The sequence below is a fragment of the Aquarana catesbeiana genome, linkage group LG06, assembly GCF_042186555.1.
Source record: "Aquarana catesbeiana isolate 2022-GZ linkage group LG06, ASM4218655v1, whole genome shotgun sequence".
NCBI classification, from domain to species: Eukaryota; Metazoa; Chordata; class Amphibia; order Anura; family Ranidae; genus Aquarana; species Aquarana catesbeiana.
The window spans coordinates 62,237,800-62,260,455 of NC_133329.1; the positions used below are offsets into that span (position 1 = coordinate 62,237,800).

General features: G+C 44.3%; 1 protein-coding gene across 1 annotated transcript in view; it reads left to right on the top strand.

The window, feature by feature from the left end:
* Positions 1-17,789: 17,789 nt before the first annotated feature.
* The window catches only part of LOC141148553 (uncharacterized), a 107,684-nt gene continuing 102,817 nt past the window's right edge, over positions 17,790-22,656 (top strand). The window contains exon 1 of the mRNA XM_073636102.1: positions 17,790-17,851. The gene's annotated coding sequence lies outside the window, so the exon portion shown is untranslated. The remainder of the gene's footprint in view (positions 17,852-22,656) is intronic.

The window sequence follows — 22,656 nt, forward strand, 5'->3', positions numbered from 1 at the left end:
CACAGAGCCCTAAGAGCTAGGCCGGCTGATGCAGCACTCCCCAGGGATATAATCTGTTGCCTACCTAATTTAAAACTAAAGGAGGAAATTATGGCCAAAGCACGTCACAATGAGCATATCACTTTTAATGACACTGAGATAACCATATTTTAGACTTATCCCCCATTACCCTGAACAACAGGCGCACACTGCGCCCCCTGCTGGAGGTACTCCGTAAACAAAGCATTCCGTACAAATGGAAATTCCCTTTTGCTCTAAATGTGGCACACCAGGGTCGGCAATTATACCTACGCATGGCTAGTGATCTGCAGGAGTTTTGCTCTGAGCTACAAATACCACCTGTTGAACTGCCGGATTGGTATCGAGAGTTCCGTAACCCGCCAAAAGCACAGAGTACCCAAGGCTCACCCTACTCCATTCCAACTAAACCTCCCAGTAAGAAACGGAAATATCAGAAGCAGCATAGCTCTACTCCTAAGCAATCCAATGCTTCCAGAGAGCTACACCCTGCAATGAGCCTAGATTAATGGGGTCAAGATGTGAGCTTGGTCCATGCACCCATGCATTCCCTGTTTTCTTCCTTTTTTTGCTGACTTTTGTTTTCTTTTTGTTTCTTGCCTCACCACAGCATTGAACTGTCTGGATCAGGAGAGCCGTATCAGAGGGGATCCTCCGAAAGAGACTGCACCAACCATTCACAAGGCAACCTGTTACAAGTGAACGTAACCTTGAGGTACCCCTGAATGCTATACATGCAGACTGGAGATGGAGGCTCAAACGCCCCAAATGAAGAGGAGGTCGTTAGTCGGTCACCAGCATCCCACTTACTCAAGGTACTGCATGACACTCCCTTTTAAAGAGATTTTACACTGCTCCCCTACCTTCACCCTCGCAACTGGGTCTCACGTCTCACCACCCTTACCATACGCAGATACTGGCTGCTCTTATATAGTGGACTACTACATCTGCACGAAACTGCAGTAAGGGGGCGGCCCACATGAGCTTGAGATGGAAACCCACTCCCTTAGGGGCTCCTATTACAGCAAACATTATTACCCCTTTCAGGAATGCAAAAGGCCCCCCTTTTTGCCCATCTCCTTGAACTGCCGTTAAACCATTTGTTACAGTTTTATTTTGGTACGTGATTTTATTTGCAACTTGCTCAATTAGTTAAGGATCAATCCGTGTGTCTTACACGTGTTAAATATTTACAACCCCTTAGGGGGTTATGGTTGCCGTTAATAATCAACAATTTACAACTTAGATTTCTCACTTAGGAGCCTCGGGGATGAGATGAGGCTCTTGACATTGATTAGCTGAATTCGATTTCTGCTAAACAAAGTACTGAAACTAGAGGCCCAACACAAAAGATCGGCGGCAATTAATTTAGCTGACGACCTTTAAACGGCCCGCAAAGAGTTGCGGGCTAAACTGGACCTACAAGCAAAACGGATGCTGTTCTTTAGGCGAGTTTTTTTTTTTTTTTATGAACATAGAAATAAAAGTGGCAAATTCTTGGCTAGAGCGTTGAGGGACATATGCACCACTACTACCATTACCCAGATCAAAAATAGAGAAAACAAACTGGTATACACCGATGACCAAATAGCATCCGAATTCCAGAGTTTTTACACCAAACTCTACAATCTTCCACCTACACACAAACCTGCGTCATTTCAGGGAACTAGACCCCAGATAATAGAACAATATCTGACACAAAGTGGCTTGCCATGTCTGTCAGCCTCTGATGCAGAGGAAATTGACAAACCCATCGACATAACAAAACTTTTACAGGCAATCAAAACCCTGAAACCCGGTAAAAGCCCAGGACCAGACGGCTTCTCAGCCATTTATTATAAAACCTTCTCGTCCCTATTAGCAAAACCCTTACTTAACGCCATAAACTCACTGAGAACATCTAAGGACCTTCCATCCTCCTTTAATGTGGCACAGATCACAGTGATTCCCAAACCCGGCAAGGACCCCAGTGCTCTAGTTATAGGTCAATATCCCTGCCTAATTTGGACATAAAGCTTCTGTCCAAAATCATAGCAACAGGACTATGCAGACACCTACCAGACATTATGAAGTGGGCTTCATACCGGGAAGGGAAGCCCGTGATAATGTCACTAAAGCCATAAATCTCATACACATGCTGAAAGAACATACGGAAGAGGGCCTTCTCCTGTCCACGGATGCGGAGAAGGCCTTTGATAGGGTTGCATGGGACGTCATGTTCGCGGTGTGCAGGCACATTGGGCTCCAACCCAACCTGCTAGCATGAATTTTGGCGTTATACCGAAATCCGTCAGCTAGGGACACTCTCAGAACCAGTACAAATACGTAATGGCACCAGGCAGGGCTGCCCCCTGTCCCCGATTTTATTCATACTCACGTTGGAGCCATGCCTGCGCACTGTGAACGGAAACCCATTGATCAAATGCCTATTGCTAGGGACTATACTCTACAAATTAGCCGCTTATGCGGATGATCTTCTATTTGTCCTCACACAACCCCATATATCGATCCCCAATCTCCTAAAAGAATTCGAGCTGTATGGATACATTTCTAATTTTAAGGTCAATTACAACAAGTTGTAGGCATTTAATATCTCTATGAACCCTAGACTTTAAACATTACTACTACACGACACACCTGATGCTAATTCTGGACTGGAACTGTCACACTACACTATAACATAGCCTTCACTCCTGGGCCACTGATGCCACTGATCCATAACAAGGATTTTGCACAGGGTCATACCACCATATCATTCCCCCACAGAGAGGACTCAACACCTATGACGGTCTCTCACTGTGTGGAAAGGGGCAAGCTCAAAACTTATGACCAACTACGGACAGAATTACAAGCAAAGCATTTCACGTATTAACAGTATAGACAGCTACATGACTATGTTCTTTGTTCAGACAATAGATAACATTTTTTGCGGGAGACGACATTTTTTGAACAACTATGTATCACAGGAAACATAGTCGGAAAAGCAACCTCTCTGATGTACAATTGGTTGCAATCCAACAAAAACAGGTTACATTGTAAACAAAAGAAGGAATGGGAAGTAGCTTTTAAGAAAAACTTTACGTATGAACAATGGCTTGACGCCGGTATTCTTGCACACAAATGCTCTATCAGCTCCAGTACTCAAGAAACGTCGCTCCCGGCATCTCCAGTAGCGGTCAGAGATTTCCGGAGAATATTTACTGATGGAGTACGATACCAACGCGTTAAAAGCTTGTAGTTATTTTCTTGGATATGGGTGCAGATGGAAGATTTCAAAGCCAGGTATACAATGGCATGTCGTTGAGCTGACGTAAAGGTCCTATCGAGATCTCTTTCCCAGGTGTTAAGGCATAACAAAATCTTCAGGGGGGGGGGATCAATAGCGCATACATCTTAGATAGGGATCTAGGGAGACGATCCCTATCCTCGCAATATGATTCAAATACTGTCCGACTACGTCGGAAATTCGCTGGGGGACCTAAGGTTCGAATATAATGCAACAACTGCAGTGCTTGCCAGGGGTTTAACCCAAATCGCCCGCTTGACTGCATCAGAGCGGAGGCTGAGGGCCAACCATCAGAGCTCAAGAAATGAGAGGCTTGAAAACAGCCTCTCTCGATAAGTCCTCGGAACAGACCCTGTTCTATTTGCGCCCATTTTGTTAATTAGGAGCAGCATCTGCTCAAAATTTTTCATGTTTAAAAGAGGGGCACAAGCATTATGCCTGCATCACTCTTTGGTAATTCCCCCACTGTTTTTTTTTTTGTCTGGTAAAACAAGTAAGACATGGCTTTTAATATCTCTTGGATGTTTCTGGAGGAAAAAGTCCCAGTTGAAAATACAGTCTGATGTTACTCTGCATACAGTGGTTTTAGGACTTTTGGCCATCATCACTGCATGGAAACCATGGCTAGGGCTTGGGATCTGATGAGAAAGTATAATCCAGAAGATTATGGTGAGAAGGGATAAAAGGAACCAAAAAAGCCCTCCAACCGAACCAGTTGAGTACCAAGCCCTTCCTTATGTGGGAACATTAACCTTTTTTTTTTTTTTTTAACAAACTTGGGTGGGGGAGCTGTAAGCTTTATTTCTGCACCTATAAAATACTAAGCTTAATGGAGATCTTCACTGGGAGAAATTTATGAGAAAAATGTCAGTTCTTTGAGTTCCATGCTATATTAATGTCCTCAAAACCTGGCCAGAAATATGCAGTTCAGGAGAGTTCTGGCTCCACTGGCATGCTTGTTCTCAATAATTAAAATAAAAAGTGACCTATCAAGTGTTAAAAGCTGATCTAGCTGCAATACTCACTTTCTTACAGAGATGCCCCTTGTGTTATTTCCTTTTTGCCAGTAAATGTCCTCTGTCTACCCGTAAGACAGAGCACATCCTGTGAGAGCTGTCGTGGTATAGTGGAGGTACCCTGTAATAATTATTAATTTGTAAAAAAAAAAAAGAATTAAAATAAATAAATAAATAAGTTAAAAAAAAAAAAAAAAATATATATATATATATATATATATATATATATATATATATATATATATATATATATATATTAGTGTTAAAAATAAAGAGAAAGAGAGATGGAATGAATAGAGATAATAAACTTACCAAAAGGAGCGTTAGGCGTAAAGGGAGAGGCATGGCTGGGAGGGGAGATAAACAGTCAAAATTCGGGCATTGCTGAATAATGAGATAATTTTGTCTTCTATCATATCTTGGGTTCTCTCCAGTATTATATTACCAAAAGTTTTAAGACGCCTGCCTTTACACACACTTGAACTTAAATGGCATCCCAGTCTTAGTCCGTAGGGTTCAATATTGAGTTGGCCCACCCTTTGCAGCTATAACAGCTTCACCTCTTCTGGGAAGGCTGTCCACAAGGTTTAGGAGTGTGTCTATGGGAATGTTTGATCATTCTTCCAGAAGTTATCCCGGAAGACAAGATTTTTAAAAGTTTAATAAAAAAGTAAGTAATATGCAATTGTGTATGGATTACATTGCGTAATGTTTGTTAATAAGTGAGTATAATGATAGCAGAGTTTACTACCGCTTTAAGTGGGCCAAAAGTATTTTATTGTTTAGCAGTCTCTTTGTTGGCGTACCACTCTCTTAACTTTCTATTTGGTAAGGTGCTGTTGTCATAGTTCTCTGGTAATTTGTCACTCTGTCACACATGTGCCTCGTACCCCCCAATATTTCAAAGATAAAAATAGGTACACCTTACCTATCCTTGGTGTCTGCTTCTATACACCCCCTTCCCCCCCATGATTGATCTGTGGACATAGCCAAATGTGTTTCATCAACAGATTAAACGGAAATGTTGCATTGCACCTCCACTCTGAGAACAACATAGGGCTACACATAAACCATCATTGGTGTAGCTGGGATAAAACAAGACCCATTGTTGGTGTCACTGTGAGTAAAATAACCCCCATCTCTGGTGTCAGGGGAGTAAAATACGGCCCCTCTTCAGTGTTAGTGGAGTGGGAGTAAAATATGCCCCATTATTGGTGTAATTGGGAGTCAAATAACCCCCATTGCTGTTGTCACTGGCAGTAAAAAAAGGCCCATCATTGGGGAAGGTGGTATAAAATTAGCCCATTATTGGTGAAAGTGGGATAAAATAAGCCCCATCATTGGTATCAGGGGGATAAAATAATCCCAATCATTGATATCAGTGGGATAAAATAAGCCCAATCATTAGTATCAATGGGAAAAAATAAACCCCATCGTTGATGTCATTGGGATAAAATAATCCCCATTATTGGTGTCAGTGGGATAAAAAAACTCCATCTTTTTATTCGATCCTCCCTTGTCCCTTCCATCCATCAGAAAAACGGCCAATTTTGGACAGAAGCCAATGAACCTACCAGCATGTCTTTGAAGTGTGGGAGGAAACCGGAGTACCTGGAGGAAACCCACGCATACACAGGGAGAACATGCAAACTTCAGGCAGGTAGTGTCGTAGTTGGGGTTCGAACCAGCGACCTGCTAGGCGAGAGTGCTACCCACTACACCACTGTGCCGCCCAACTATCCCCCTTTATACAAGAAACTGGAGGAGGACCTTCAGAGATGGGCAAGCCATGATCTGTCCTGGCTGGATAAGATTCATGCCACAAAAATTACACATTTGCCCTGAATTTTATATTACTTCCATTCACTACCCATAGGGATTGTTCAATCGGACCTTATTAAATTTCAATCGAAATTGGTGAACTATGTGTGGTGGTGGTTGGGGGGGGGGGGGGTTGAGGGTAATAGGCTTTTCAAACAAGTCTTATTGTGCCCAGGAGGCAGGGGACAAGGGAGGTACATTTACAGTGCCTTGAAAAAGTATTCATACCCCTTGAAATTTTCCACATTTTGTCATGTTTTATTGGGATTTATTGTTTTTATTGGGATTTTATATGTGATAGACCAACACAAAGTGGCACATAATTGTGAAGTGGAAGGAAAATTATAAATGTTTTTCATTTTTTTTTACAAATAAATATGTGAAAAGTATGGTGTGCATTTGTATTCGCCCCCCTGAGTCAATACTTTGTAGAACCACCTTTCACTGCAATTACAGCTGCAAGTCTTTTTGGGGATGTCTCTACCAGCTTTGCACATCTAGAGAATGAAATTTTTTTGCCCATTCCTCTTTGCAATATAGCTCAAGCTCTGTCAAATTGACTGGAAAGCATCTGTAAACAGTAGTTTTCAAGTCTTGCTACAGCTTCTCAATTGGATTTAGGTCTGGACTTTGACTGGGCCATTCTAACACATGAATCATCATGCTTTGATCTTAACCATTCCATTGTAGCTCTGGCTGTATGTTTAGGGTTGTTGTCCTGCTGGAAGGTGAACCTCCGCCCCAGTCTCAAGTCTTTTGCAGACTCTAACAGGTTTTCTTCTACAATTGCCCTGTATTTGGCTCCATCCATCTTCTCATCAACTCTGACCAGCTTCCCTGCTGATAAAAAGCATCCCCACAACATGCTGCTGCCACCACCATGTTTCACAGTGGGGATGGTGTGTTCAGGGTGATGTTCAGTGTTAGTTTTCTGTCACACATAGCATTTTGCTTTTAGGCCAAAAAGTTCCATTCTAGTCTCATCTGACCAGAAGACCTTCTTCCATGTTTGCTGTGTCCCCCACATGGCTTCTCGCAAACTGCACACTGGACTTCTTATGGCCTTCTTTCAAAAATGGCTTTCTTCTTGCCACTCTTCCATAAAGGCCAGATTAGTGGAGTGCAGGACTAATAGTTGTCCTGTGGACAGATTCTCCCACCTGAGTTTTGGATCTCTGCAACTCCTCCAGAATTACCATGGGCCTCTTGGCTGCTTCTCTAATTAATGCTCTCCTTGCCCGGCCTGTCAGTTTAGGTGGATGACCATGTCTTGGTAGGTTTGCAGTTGTGCCATACTCTTTCAATGTTCGGATGATGGATTGAACAGTGCTCTGTGAGATGTTCAAAGCTTGGGATATTTTTTTATAACCTAACCCTGATTTAAACTTCTCCACAACTTTATCCCTGACCTGTCTGGTGTGTTCCTTGGCCTTCATGATGCTGTTTGTTCACTAAGGTTCTCTAATAAAACCTCTGAGGGCTTCACAGAACAGCTGTATTTATGCTGAGATTAAATTACACTCAGGTGGACTCTATTTACTAATTAGGTGACTTCTGAAGGCAATTGGTTTCACAAGATTTTAGTTAGGGGTATCAGAGTAAAGGTGGGTAAATACAAATGCACCCCACATTTTTCAGATATTTATTTGTAAAAAAAATTAAAACCATTTATCATTTTCCTTACACTTCACAATTATGTGCCACTTTGTGTTGGTCTATGAAATAAAATCCCCAAAAAAATACATTTACGTTTTTGGTAACATGGCAAAATTTGGAAAATTTCAAGGTGTATGAATACTTTTTCAAGGCACTGTACCATTTATAGGCGGCTGCTTGACTCCCCTGACAAATTACCTTACATGCGGGCATAAAATGCGGATCTAGCCTCTGAAAGTGATGTGAAACGTTGGTACTCTTCCTTCCATTTGGCTAATAAGGGTATTATGAAAATTTCCCTAGTAGAAGCCAATGTCAAAGTACTGACTAGGTGGTACATGGTGCCTTTCCAATTGTCAAGGCTTTATCCGTCTTCCTTCCGCCTATGTTTTCCAGGATGCCACTCATTTGGCACTATCATATAGGGTGGGAGTGTTACTGGGTTTCTGGAATAAGGTATTAGCTTTGATACGGAAGCTTTTGTAGATCCCCCAAAAACCCTGTTTAGTTTTGTTAAATAAACCGGTTGAGAACCTTCCCCACTCTGAGCATCGATTGATCTTCTTTATGCACTTGGCTGCAAAATTTACTATAGCCCATTCCTGGAAAAAAGACTTTAGTGTGTATCTCACGATATAGACAAAATGTGTCTTGGATAGTGCTCAAGGAACAAATTTCCAGTGTGGTCAATGATATTACTAAGCCTTTTGAGGCTATCTGGAGCCCCTGGACTATTTTCACGTGAAGCTGTAGGGGATTCGAACAAGTTCAGTTCTCCTCCTGGGAGTTTCGCTTCTTTTTCTCCTCTCTGGGTTTCTCGTTCTCTTCTATTTCCCCTTCTGTTCTATTTATACCTTTCTTTCCTGTCAATTCTGAGGTTCCTCCCATTGGGGACTTCTCTTTTAGAATGGTTGCAGTTGGTACTCATGACACTTTTTTGTGTGCATTTTGCATAGTGAATTGATTGGTCTCTCTGTATTGTCGTTGACATGAGTTGTTCTTGATGCTCTGTCCGCCTACACTCATGACAGACACAGTTTGAGGCTACTTAGCTTTTCAATGTTATTTTTTCTCCTTTTTTTTTTTAACAAGTATTCCAGTTATGGAGAGATGTACATCATTCAATATACTGGCAAAGCCTGTGCCAGAGTCCTGGCTGTTGTGACGATCACAGTCATTTTCTCTGTGTCTGACTTTAAATTTTCAAAAAAAAATTATTGAAAGTAGAAAAACTCCATCATTGGTTGTCAACAATTAAAAATGGTTATAAGGGACACCTTTGTGTAAGTGTAAAACACGTGGCGGTGTGGTGTAAAATTGGTTGTAGCCAATAACGCGGGTGTCTCTTCACAGCATATGACTGTAGCATTGCACCCTTCCTCCTTGAGTTTTGCTAGGTTTTAGGCAAAACATGGGGGGAGTCACTAAACAGAAACTGGGAGAAAAATGAGCCTCATCATTGGTGTCAGTGGGATAAAAAATAAACTCCATCATTGGTTGCCAACAACTGCAAATTGTGAACCTGTGAAAGTCACCATGAAAGACGTGTGTAGTGTAAAGCTGGCACTAAATAATAAATGGGAGTAAAAGTAGCCTAATTTTAGGTATCACTGGGATAAAATAGGCCCCTATAATTGGTGTCAGTGGGAAAAAAGTAATGCCTATTGTCACGGAACGTCCCACACTCCGCTTGAGTACTTCCGTTCGTATACCGCTTCCTAAGTTCTGGAACACGAGTCCAATGGATCTGGCTATAGGAACCCCCAAGAACTAGACAACACCAGTCTTGGAGTACATCAGGACTAACTCTTTATTTGAGATCTCACACACATTTATACAGCAGGCGAACTCAAAGCTAACCTAATTAACATGAGCTAATTTACTCAAGCATTTACCCAGACCAGATGACAGACTTGTGGGCACCGAGCTTCACACAGTAGTATAAACACAATAGCAGGAGCTAATTACAATTAACAATACAAACAACAATCTCCCCCCTCCTCAACCTAGTCATCAACAGTTCGTCTCCTAGCCAGTGCTGGTGGCTAATGTGATCAGCTCACTCAATTAACATAAACACAGGTAGTTGGAGTTGATGACACCAGCATCTCCTCACAGGATGTGTCCCAACAGTATAATTCAGTCTTATCATTCTAATATAACATATAAAGGGTTCCCAGAGTCTGTGTGTTTTGAGGGGACATGGAGCTGAATCCAAAGTAACACCAACCCCAGGGTCCCCAGGCATACAGCTCACAGAGAGCACCATTCCCCCAAATGCTAGGGCCCATAATCGGTGGGAAAGAGGCTTGCGTTCAGTCCCCTCCAATAGCCTCTGTCCCGGGTGAGTCTGTCACATTTCTCCCCCATCAAAGGTTGACTAACAAGGTCCCAGACCTCCACTTGGTCTGGACATGCGTTAGTCAGGCAGAGTGAACTCACATAGTCTTCCCGCATGATCTCCTTTCTTGGCTGCACGGAATAGTTGACCTCAGTAGGTGTGGGGCAGAGGTCATTTACTCTCTGTCTGGCTGCCAGGGCTTCAGCTGGATTGTTTTTAACATTCCTGGGCTCAGTCTGCTGCTGGGCAGAGGGACCGATCACCCCAGCTTCCTGAAGCTGTAGAGAGACACTATGTGCTAGGCAGAGGCCAGCGGTGCTCTGCCCTGTTGCCAGCGATTCAGCTCCTCTACATCAGCTTGTCGTCGGAGAGAGGGGCCAACTGCCCCGGCTCCCTGGAAATCCACAGTTGTTGCCGGTGCTGGGTAGAGGTTGGTAGCACTCTGCTCTGTTGCCAGCACTTCTGCTGGGGACTCCGCATCCTCCGCTCCAGCTAACCGTTGGGGCAGGAGGCTGGCTTCCTCCACTCCCAAACTGTGTAGTTGCCATTGGTAAAGGGAGCCGGCTGCTTCCTTTTCCATTCCCTCATCTGGCTGCTGGGACGACATGTCGATGATACTGTCTCCCAGGTGCACGGATCTTTGCTGGGGAGGAAAGTCCGCTTCCTCCACCCTGGCCAACTGTTGGGGAGGGACAACACACACCTCCTCTCCCTTCTCCCCCTGTATCTGCTGCTGGGAAGTGATTGCCACCTTCTCATTCTGAGCCTCCGAAACTGCCACAGGTGTGGGGCAGAGGTCTTGGACCCTCTGTCCGGTTGCCAGCACTTCTGCTGGGGGTTTGCTAGGTGGTTCCTCCTCTACAGAAACGTCTATTAAATCCCCAGTCTCTGGAATTGCTAAAAGTGTGGGACAGAGGTCTTGGACCCTCTGTTCAGTTACCAGATCTTCAGCTGGAGAAGTTTGTTTTAACTCCATAGATGCTGCTGGCAGAAAATCACATGTCCCTGTCAGTGTTGTGGGAGAAAGGCCGACTACCTCTTCTCTCAAGAAGGCCGAAGCCACTGTTGGTGCTGGGCAGAACACAGTGAACTTTGGCCCTGATAGCAGCTCTTCTGCTGGAGGCTCATCAGGTTGTTCTTCCTCAGCAGAAAAGTCTATCAAATCCCATGTCTCTGCAACTGATGTCTGGGGATAGAGGTTCACCATCTCCTGTCCATGGAACCCAGAAGATGCTATCATTTCTGGGCAGAGGTTAGCAGAACTCTGCCCTGTTGTCAGCACTTCAGGTTTGGGGACGGCAATCTCCGGATTTTCCACTGCCGATTCTCTGGCATGCTGCTGAACTTGTTCTAGCAGTTTCCTGTATGCCCTTTCCAGATGCTGTTCCTTCCTTAGCAAATGGTCCAGATCAGGTTTGAGCTCTGAGACCCCTGCAAGACCGAGCATAGACTCTCTATATTCTCTCAGGTCCTCAAGGTCAGGTTCCCCTTCATCGTCAAACATAAAATGATCTGTAAGGCTCTCCCACAGCAATCCAGGGCCGCCAAAGTCATATCCCTCCGGAGAGCATTCTGTTGTCTCCCCTAAATATCCCTCCTCTGCGTGCCATTGCAGAGCCCGATAACGATTGTCCAGCTCTATCTCCTGCTGGACCAGCCTGTCCAACTCAGTCACCCATTGCTCCTGGGGCTGCTCTCCCAGGAATGCCATCCGCAATGCCCGTTGTTAACTGGCCCGTTGCTCTTGGGTTGGAAAGCACTTGCCCTGTTTTATACCAGCGAGCTGGAGGGCTCCAATCCAGAGCTCCACCCGAATTTGCTGCCTGAGCTCCAGGTATTCATCCTCAGACACAGTCCTGGTGTATGTTGAAAGGATGATCCGCAGCAGCCCCGGGAACTCTGATGCCAGGTCCATATCTCCGCTGGGGTGACTGAAGTCTGCTATGCTGATCTTGGATCCAGTTGGAGGTTTGGATGTCCCAGACTGCAGGAAGCTTTCCCGCTGCTTGCCACCAATGTCACGGAACGTCCCACACTCCGCTTGAGTACTTCCGTCAGTATACCGCTTCCTAAGTTCTGGAACACGAGTCCAATGGATCTGGCTATAGGTACCCCCAAGAACTAGACAACACCAGTCTTGGAGTACATCAGGACTAACTCTTTATTTGAGATCTCACACACATTTATACAGCAGGCGAACTCAAAGCTAACCTAATTAACATGAGCTAATTTACTAAAACATTTACCCAGACCAGGTGACAGACTTGTGGGCACCGAGCTTCACACAGTAGTATAAACACAATAGCAGGAGCTAATTACAATTAACAATACAAACAACAATCTCCCCCCTCCTCAACCTAGTCATCAACAGTTCGTCTCCTAGCCAGTGCTGGTGGCTAATGTGATCAGCTCACTCAGTTAACATAAACACAGGTAGTTGGAGTTGATGACACCAGCATCTCCTCACAGGATGTGTCCCAACAGTATAATTCAGTCTTATCATTCTAATATGACATATAAAGGGTTCCCAGAGTCTGTGTGTTTTGGGGGGACATGGAGCTGAATCCAAAGTAACACCAACCCCAGGGTCCCCAGGCATACAGCTCATAATCGGTGGGAAAGAGGCTTGCGTTCAGTCCCCTCCAATAGCCTCTGTCCCGGGTGAGTCTGTCACACCTATCATGTGTGTCAGTGTGATAAAATAAGTCCCATGATTGGTGTCAGTGAGATAAAAAAAAGCACCATAGTTGGTGTGGGAGTAAAATAAGCCCCATCATAGGTGTCAGTGAGATAAAATAAGCCCCATTGTTGGTGTCAGAAGTTTAAAATAATCCCCGTGAGACAGTGAGACAAACGGCATGGGTACCCCCCCCCCCCCAGCCCATTACCAGGCCCTTTGGTTCTTGTATGGATATTAAGGGGAACCCCGCACCCAAATTAAAAAAAGAAAAGGCTTTGGGCCCCCAGGCCCTATATACTCTGAACAGCAGTATACAGGCGGTGCAAACAAGACAGGGACTGTAGGTTTGTTCTTATGTAGAATCTGTTTGTAATTTGAAACAGTTACATTTTGTAAGTGTAGCTCCAGCCAAAAAATCTATTTTAAAGCTTTTTGGAAAACATAGGGAAGGGTTATCACCCCTGTAACATTTGTTTTGCTGTCTGTGCCCTTGTTCAGAAGTTTTCACCTCACTTTCTGTCCCAATGACAATTGGATTTTGAAAATTTGGGGTTTTTAAGGGAAAGAAGGATTGGTGATAAATCAGTGGAGGAGACACCTTTTTCCCATATTAACTTACAGGAGAGAATTTCCCTTCCTAGGGGTAGATTTCCTCTCACTTCCTGTTTCCCTTCGTTTGTAAGTAGGAGTCGTTTGTAAGTCGGATTTTTGAAAATAGGGGCCCGCCTGTATATACTATATGGCCTGCCCTATACACTCTGCGGAAAATTGGGCCTTAGGTGTTGGTGGTACCAGAACACAGTAAGCCCTCACAGTTACTCTTGGTGGGCCCTGGAACTCACAGATACTTTTGTTGAGCGCAGGAACGGGCACTGCTGTGAAATATTAGATCAAAAATTGTAATTACATGCCCCTGTTAAACAGGGGCATAAAAATTGGGCCTTAGGCAGTGGGGGTGGTGCCACAACACTGCAACCCCTCATAGATACTCTTGTTGAGCGCAGGAATGAGCCCTGCTGTTAAATGTTTGAACAAAAATTGTAATTACACGCCCCTGTTAAACAGGGGCATAAAAATTGGGCCTTAGGCAGTGGTGGTGGTGGTGCCACAACCCTGCAACCCCTCACAGATACTCTTGTTGAGCACAGGAACGAGCCCTGATGCAAAATATTACAGCAAAAATTGTAATTACACGCCCCTGTTACACAGGGGCAGAAAAATTGGGCCTTAGCCACTGGTGGTGGTGCCAGAACCAAAAATGTTCTTAGAAGCTATCAACATGAACATTGAGGAGGAATAGGATAGTCACTCAGTATAACAGGATAGTCACTCAGCATCAGCATAGGCAGTCTTGAAGGGATCTCACATTCATAAAAAAATAATCGGTTACATCAGCATCAGGTGCTTGGTAGCTGGTGATCCAAGACTGATTCATTTTTATGAAGGTGAGCCGATCAACCGAGTCGGTGGACAGGCGCACTCTGTGATCGGTTACAAAGCCTCCAGCAGCACTGAATATGCGTTCCGAAAGAACGCTGGATGCAGGACAGGCCAGCAGCTCAATTGCATACTGTGCAAGCTCTGGCCAGTGATCCATCCTCAAGACCCAGTAACCCAGTGGATTTTCGGTTGGAAAGGTCTCCAAGTCTGATCTTGTCCCTAGGTATTCCTGCACCATGTACAACAGACGCTGGCGATGGTTGCTGGGACCGATCAGACCTTGGGGCTGCGGACTAAAAAATTGTCTGAATGCATCAGTCAGACGGCCACCTTCTCCACCGCTCCTTCTGTGACTGACCGAAGCCTCAGAAACATGTGTCCAGGAGTACCAGGAAATTGTAACCTCCCAGGCTCTGGAAACGCATTGCACAAACCTTTCTGCAAGGCCTCCTGAAGATGTTTCATCCTCTGCTCCCTCTGCGACGGCTGGATAAGTTCCACCACCTTACCCTTGTAACGTGGATCAAGAAGGGTGGCCAGCCAGTACTGATCCCTCTCCTTGATACCACGAATCTGAGGGTCCTTTCACAGGCTTTGCAGGATCAGGGAGGCCATGCAAGGTAGATTTGCTGAGGCATTCGGTCCGGAGTCCTCTGGGTCACTAAGGATGATCTGATCTGCATCCACCTCCTGCCAGCCACGTACAAGTCCATGGGTTTCTGGGGACGGAAAACGATCCCTTGAAGACTGCTGCTGATGCTGAGTGCTAGGCTCCACCTTCATGCTGACACAATCCTCCTCCTCCTCCTCCATTTCCTGTGTGATAGGTGGGCCTGCAGGAATACTGTCTGGATAAAGGAGGCCTTGAGAGGTAAGGAAGTCCTCCTCTTCCTCCCTCTGTTCTGACTCAACTGCCCTGTCCATTATTTCACGCAGCGTGTACTCCAACAGGTAGACAAGAGGGACAGTATCACTGATGCATGCACTGTCACTGCTCACCATCCTTGTGGCCTCCTCAAATGGTGACAGGACAGTGCATGCATCCTCGATCATGAGCCACTGGTGTGGCGAAAAAAAGCCAAGCTCCCCTGACCCTGTTCTGGTGCCATACTCGCACAGGTAGTCATTGATGGCCCTCTGCTGCATGTGCAGCTGCTGCAGCATTGCCAACGTTGAGTTCCACCTGGTGGGCATGTCACAGATGAGGCCATTCTTTGGCAGCTTGCATTCCTTTTGGAGGTCAGCCGGCCGAGCACTGGCATTATATAACTGGCGAAAATGCCCACAGAATTTCTTGGCCTGTTTCAGGAGAACCTGTAAGCCTGGGTACCTGCACAAGAACTGCCGCACCACCAAATTAAGGGCGTGAGCCAAACAGGGAACATGGGTGAAGTTTCCCTGTCGGAGGGCTGAGAGGAGGTTGGTGCCATTGTCACAAACCACCATTCCTGGCTGAAGCTGGCGTGGCGTCAACCACCTCTGAGCCTGCCCCTGCAGAGCTGACAAAATCTCTGCCCCAGTGTGGCTCCTGTCCCCTAAGCAGACCAAGTCAAGCACCTCATGGCATCTTTTTGCCTGAGTGCTTGCGTAGCCCCAAGAATGCCTACGGAGCACCGCTGGTTCTGAGGACAAATCTGCACAGGAAGAGGCCATAGAGGAAGAAGAAGAGGAGAGGGTAGAGGAAAGAGGTGTGGCAGAATCACCACTACCAGCATTTTGGAGGCGTGGTGGCGGAACAAGCTCCAACAATACTGCACCCTGTCCTGCATCCTTCCCAGCTGCCAGCAGGGTTACCCAGTGCGCCGTGAATGAAAGGTAATGTCCCTGTCCATGCCTGCTGGACCATGAGTCAGCGGTAATATGCACCTTACCACTGACCGCCCTGTCCAACGAGGCCAAGACATTGCCTTCCACATGTCGGTAGAGAGCAAGTGGCAAGTATAGTGATCTTTAATCTTAATATCATAACCCCTAGGAGGGTGGAAAAAACTTTTCCCTTTAATCATGCATGAACATTAAATGCAACAAGGACAAGGAAAAGAGCCTGTGTTTTTAGGACCCAAAAATGTTATCCTAGGGACAGATAATTGATAATTGTTCTACCTCGTCGGTATGATGGTAATGGGGGATCAAAAAATTCAGGAACCAAGGGGAAAGCATTCTGTAATAAGGACCAATGTTTTTTGATAATATTATTAATCTTATGTGAAAATGGATGACATTGTGAAGTAAATGGCATTCTACGACTTTAATTCCTACTGGATACAATGTCATTATTAATGTTTATACGTTCACAGTGAACCAAATCAGGTGGATAGCCACGTTGTCGCAATCTAACCTCCATTTCGTTTAGTCTAATGTCACAAGTATCTGTTTCATTGGCAATTCTGGCTACACGCTTCAATTGACTACGGGGATAAGATTTAAAAACCCCGGGAGGATGAAAACTAGAAAATAACAATGATTGCGGTCTGTAGGTTTTCTATATATATCACTGACTATATGTCCATCTTTAATAGATAAAAGTGTATCCAGAAATGGAACCATCTCTGAATTATTGACCATATTAAATTTCAAACCAGGAACCAATGAATTTAAATAAATGAAAGTCCCCAGTCCATATGGCAAAGGCGTCATCAATGAACCTGTACCAAGCTGTACAGTGATCATTGAATAATGTACAATGGAACATGGAAGCTTGTTCTATCATATCGATGAATGCGTTAGCATAAGGAGGTGCTACATTACTACCCATTGCTGCTCCGGCTAATTGTAAATAATAAACATCTTTAAATAAAAAGAAATTTTCTTCTAATACAATGGCCAATAATTCTAGTAAAAAAGAAATCTGAGCAGGGGTGTATTTTCTTGAATGAATTAACAAACATTTGCAGGCTTCTATCCCCAACTTGTGTGGAATGGCTGTATATAAATTAGCAACATCCCATGTGACCAGCAGTACATCAGGTGGAATAATTAAAGGTCGAATTTTACTTAAAAAATTTTGAGTATCCCTAAAGTATGAACGAGTTTGTGTTATCAATGGAGATAAACACTTATCAAGATATTTCGCTAAAGGCATGGTGACTGATGCAGTGCTGGACACAATGGGACCACCTGGAGGGTTAATGGGATCTTTATGTATTTTAGGGAGTACATAGATGATCGGAGTCACTGGATTTTCTGAAATGAAATAAGTTTGTGTATTTACATCTATGATATTATTTTGTACTGCTCGGCCAACCACTTTTTTTTATTCTGTTCAAAACACGTGTAGTGGGATTAACTTCTAAACATTTATATACCTGTGGATCTGCCAGCTGTCTATGAATTTCCTTCTCATATTGTGTAGTATTCATTATTGACATGTTATTCAGAATGTGATCCCTTCTATCATAGTTATATAAAAAATGATTAATATCCTCATTAATCTTGTTAATGAATAACTCAGCTGCCACGCTGGATGTAGGAGGAACAAAATTACTCTTATTCTTTAATCTCAAATTGGAAATAGATAACAGCGGCAGACTGACATTACTCACCACAGGTTTAGAGGAATAGAAAGCCTGCAAACGAATGTGCCTGTAGAAATGGTAAAGATCTTGCTTTAATACAAATGTATCCATCTTTGCTTTTGGACTAAAGTTAAGTCCCTTATTTAACACTTGTAATTCAATGTCATTTAAAGAAACAGATGAAATATTGTGTACCGAGCAAGTAGTTAAGTCCGTTGTCGATTCCGTCCTCTGCATATTCATTAACAAGGTTGATGAGATTATTAATCATTTTTTACATAACTATGATAGAAGGGATCACATTCCGAATAACAGGACACAACAGGAAACTCTGGCTCTTTCCTCGGCTACACGTAAAAAGATCACGATCAAGCCAGCCGACAAAGGTGGCTCGATTGTGATAATCAATACTGCACAATATGAGATGGAAATTCATAGACAGCTGGCAGATCCTCAGGTATATAAATGTTTAGAAGTTAATCCCACTACACGTGTTTTGATCAGAATAAAAAAAAGTGGTTGGCCGAGCAGTACAAAATAATATCATAGATGTAAATACACAAACTTATTTCATTTCAGAAAATCCAGTGACTCCGATCATCTATGTACTCCCTAAAATACATAAAGATCCCATTAACCCTCCAGGTCATCACATTGTGTCCAGCACTGCATCAGTCACCATGCCTTTAGCAAAATATCTTGATAAGTGTTTATCTCCATTGATAACACAAACTCGTTCATACATTAGGGATACTCAAGATTTTTTAAGTAAAATTCGACCTTTAATTATTCCACCTGATGCACTGCTGGTCACATGGGATGTTGCTAATTTATATACAGCCATTCCACGCAAGTTGGGGATAGAAGCCTGCAAATGTTTGTTAATTCATTCAAGAAACTACACCCCTGCTCAGATTTCTTTCTTACTAGAATTATTGGCCATTGTATTAGAAGAAAATTTGTTTTTATTTAAAGATGTTTATTATTTACAATTAGCCGGAGCAGCAATGGGTAGTAAAGTAGCACCTCCTTATGCTAACCTCCTTATGCTAACGCATTCATGGATATGATAGAACAAGCTTTCATATTCCATTGTACATTATTCAATGATCACTGTACAGCTTGGTACAGGTTCATTGATGACGTCTTTGCCATATGGACTGGGGACTTTCATTCATTGACCCTGTTTAATCGTTATTTAAATTCATTGGTTCCTGGTTTGAAATTTAATATGGTCAGTAATTCGGAGATGGTTCCATTTTTGGATACACTTTTATCTACTCAAGATGGACATATAGTCAGTGATATATATAGAAAACCTACAGACCGCAATCATTGTTATTTTCTAGTTTTCATCCTTCCGGGGTTTTTAAATCTTATCCCCGTAGTCTATTGAAGCGTGTAACCAGAATTGCCAATGAAACAGATACTTGTAACATTAGACTAAACGAAATGGAAGATAGATTGCGACAACGTGGCTATCCACCTGATTTGGTTCACTGTGAACATATAAATATTAATAATGACATTGTATCCAGTAGGAATTTAAGTTGTAGAATGCCATTTACTTCACAATTTCATCCATTTTCACATAAGATTAATAATATTATCAAAAAACATTGGTCCTTATTACAGAATGCTTCCCCCTTGGTTCCTGAATTTTTTGATCCCCCATTACCATCATACCGACGAGGTAGAACAATTAGGGATACGCTGGTAAGATCTGATCAATATTCAACATCTGCCCCTAGAATAACATTTTAGGGTCCTAAAAACACAGGCTCTTTTCCTTGTCTTTGTTGCATTCAATGTTCATGCATGATTAAAGGGAAAAGTTTTTCCCACCCTCTTAGGGGTTATGATAATAGGATTTTTAAATACAGCTTACCTGTAAAATCCTTTTCTTGAGAGTACATCACGGGACACAGAGTATTCATTACATAGTGGGTTAGATAGGCACCATCAGTGATTGGACACTGGTTAACCCCAATTAAGGAGAATTCCTCCCCTATATAACCCCTCCCATACGGGGAGGACCTCAGTTTTGTAGCAAAGCAATAGGTAACCACGTAAAACCCATAGAAGGGCGGGAGCTCTGTGTCCCGTGATGTACTCTCAAGAAAAGGATTTTACAGGTAAGCTGTATTTAAAAATCCTATTTTCTTGATCATACATCATGGGACACAGAGTATTCATTACATAGTGGGATGTCCCAAAGCAATGCTCATTTGAGGGGAGGGAGACACAGATCAGAAAATATAGACCGCAAACGGACCAGAGGAACTAAACTGCAGCCTGCAGTACACTGCGCCCGAAGGCGGTATCCTCTTGCCCTCTTACATCCACCTGATAGAATCTAGTGAATGTATGGACTGAAGACCAAGTCGCAGCCTTACAGATTTGAGCCATGGAGGCCTGGTGATGCACTGCCCAAGAAGCACTAACAGCCCTAGTTGAGTGCGCTTTCACATGAAAAGGAGGAGTCTTCGACTTTATATCATAAGCCTGAAAAATAACCTGTCTAATCCATCTAGAAAGAGTGGATTTTGACGCTGCTTGGCCTTTCTTATGGCCATCCGGCAGCATAAACAATCAGTTTTCCGTATCTGAGCGGTTGCCTGCAGATAGACACTGACTGCTCTAACCACATCAAGAGTGTGCAAAGATTCTTCCTCCGCGGACTGCGGATCTAGAAAAAAGGATGGTAGGATTACATCTTGATTCAAATGGATGCAAGAATCCGATTCACCTCCCTTTGGGCATCCAGACTTCTGGTGCCTCCTTGGTGACTGATGTAAGCCACAGCTGTGGCATTGTCGGATTGTATCCGAATAGGATGACCCTGTAGCCTGTAAGACCAGTCCATGAGGGCCAAGTAAATTGCCCGAATTTTTAGAATATTGATGGGCAAGCGTTTCTCGGTTGCAGACCATCTTCCCTGCGTGCATGTTTCTTCCAGAACTGCTCCCCAGCCTGTCAGACTGGCATCTGTGGTTACGATCTTCCATTGTAGTGGAAGAAAGGCTTTGCCTTTCAAAAGATTTTTGGTTCGTAACCAACAATTGAGGCTTTTGTGTATCCCTGGGGATAGGCACATTGGAAGATCCAAGGCATGAGTCTTTTTGTTCCAAGCTGCGAGAATGCTTCTCTGCAGGGGCCTTGAGTGAAACTGGGCAAATGGAACAGCCTCAAAAGTGGCAACCATCTTTTCTAACAGTCTCATACATAGCCGAATGGATGGACTCTTTTTGCTTAATACTAAGCGGACTAGAGCTCTTACGGCCTTGACCTTTGGCTCTGGTAGAAACACCCTGCCTTGAGCGGTGTCTATGATCATGCCTAGATACTCCAACCTTGTTGAAGGTTGCAAGGAAGACTTTTCTAGGTTGATTATCCAGTCTAGTCTTTCCAAACATCTTACTGTCTTGAAGACAGCGTGGTTCAGGTGTGCCGATTGCAAATCGTCTAGATAAGCTACCACAGTTATGCCCTGAGCTCTTAGATTTGCTAAGAGAGGATCTAGAATCTTTGTAAAAATTGGAGGAGCTGTAGCAAGACCGAAAGGAAGGGCCACAAACTGGAAATGGCGCTGGTCTACCGCGAACCTTAGATATCTTTGGTGAGCGGGAAAAATCGGCACATGAAGATATGCATCCTTGATATCTATTGATGCCATAAATTCTCCCCCCTGCAGGGTGGAGACCACCGAACGAATTGACTGCATTCGGAAGGATCAAATGTGTAGAAACTGATTCAGATCCTTTAGATCTAGGATGGGTCTGACATCTCCATTTGGCTTTGGAACGGTGAAGAGATTCGAGTAGAATGCTGAACCCTGATCTTTTGGGTTAATTTCTACTATCACTCCCTGGCAGGGGCGGATCCAGAGTCTAGTCTCGGGAGGGGCACTGCCAGAAAATCCTTTTTTTGTGGGCAATTTATCGGGGAAACGGCTGGTGTTGGCGTTTCAATCATCCTGGCACCATGGTTGTTACGGTGTCAGGATGATTAGTAGCGCATTATTTCTATAATTACATTGTAATATGAAATGAAATAGTTCAACTCACCATAATGCAGAATCAGTGGGAGCCCCGCGGATTGTCACTTGCCACGTCACCTGACACACATTTTGGATTGTCACTTGCCATGTCACCTACCACACGTTGCGGATTGTCACTTGCCACGTCGCCTGCCACACCTTGTGTATTGTCACTTGCCACGTCGCCTGCCACACCTTGTGTATTGTCACTTGCCACGTCACCTGCCACACCTTGTGTATTGTCACTTGCCATGTCACCTGCCACACCTTGTGGATTGTCACTTGCCACGTCACCTGCCACACCTTGCGTATTGTCACTTGCCATGTCACCTGCCACACCTTGCGGACTGTCACTTGCCTGCCACCAGATGCAGATTGTCACTTGCCACGTCATCTGCCACACCTTGCGGATTGCCACATCACCTGCCACACCTTATGGATTGTCACTTGCCTGCTAAGTGGGTGTTTTAGTTGTCTCTTGCTGTGACCCCGAATTCCCAGACTCAGGCAGCAGAGAGATAATGTAATCTCTTTGCTGCCTGCCCAGTGAGGGCAGAAGTTACTGCAGGGATGCAGGGCTGGCGGTGAGAGATGATCTCATCTCTCTGCTCCCCCGCCCCTGGCTAACTGATTGGCCAGCTGACACACTGCACCTGCTCTCTCTCTCTCACCTGCCAACACACTGAGACACCTGGCAGCTCAGCCCGCCCACAAACCTCGCCGCCCACCCACAAACCGGTCCGCCCGCTATCTCATCCGCCCACGGAGCCGCCCGATATCTCAGCCGCTGGCAGAGCCGCCCGCTATCTCACCCGCCCGCAGAGCCGCTCGCTATCTCACCCAC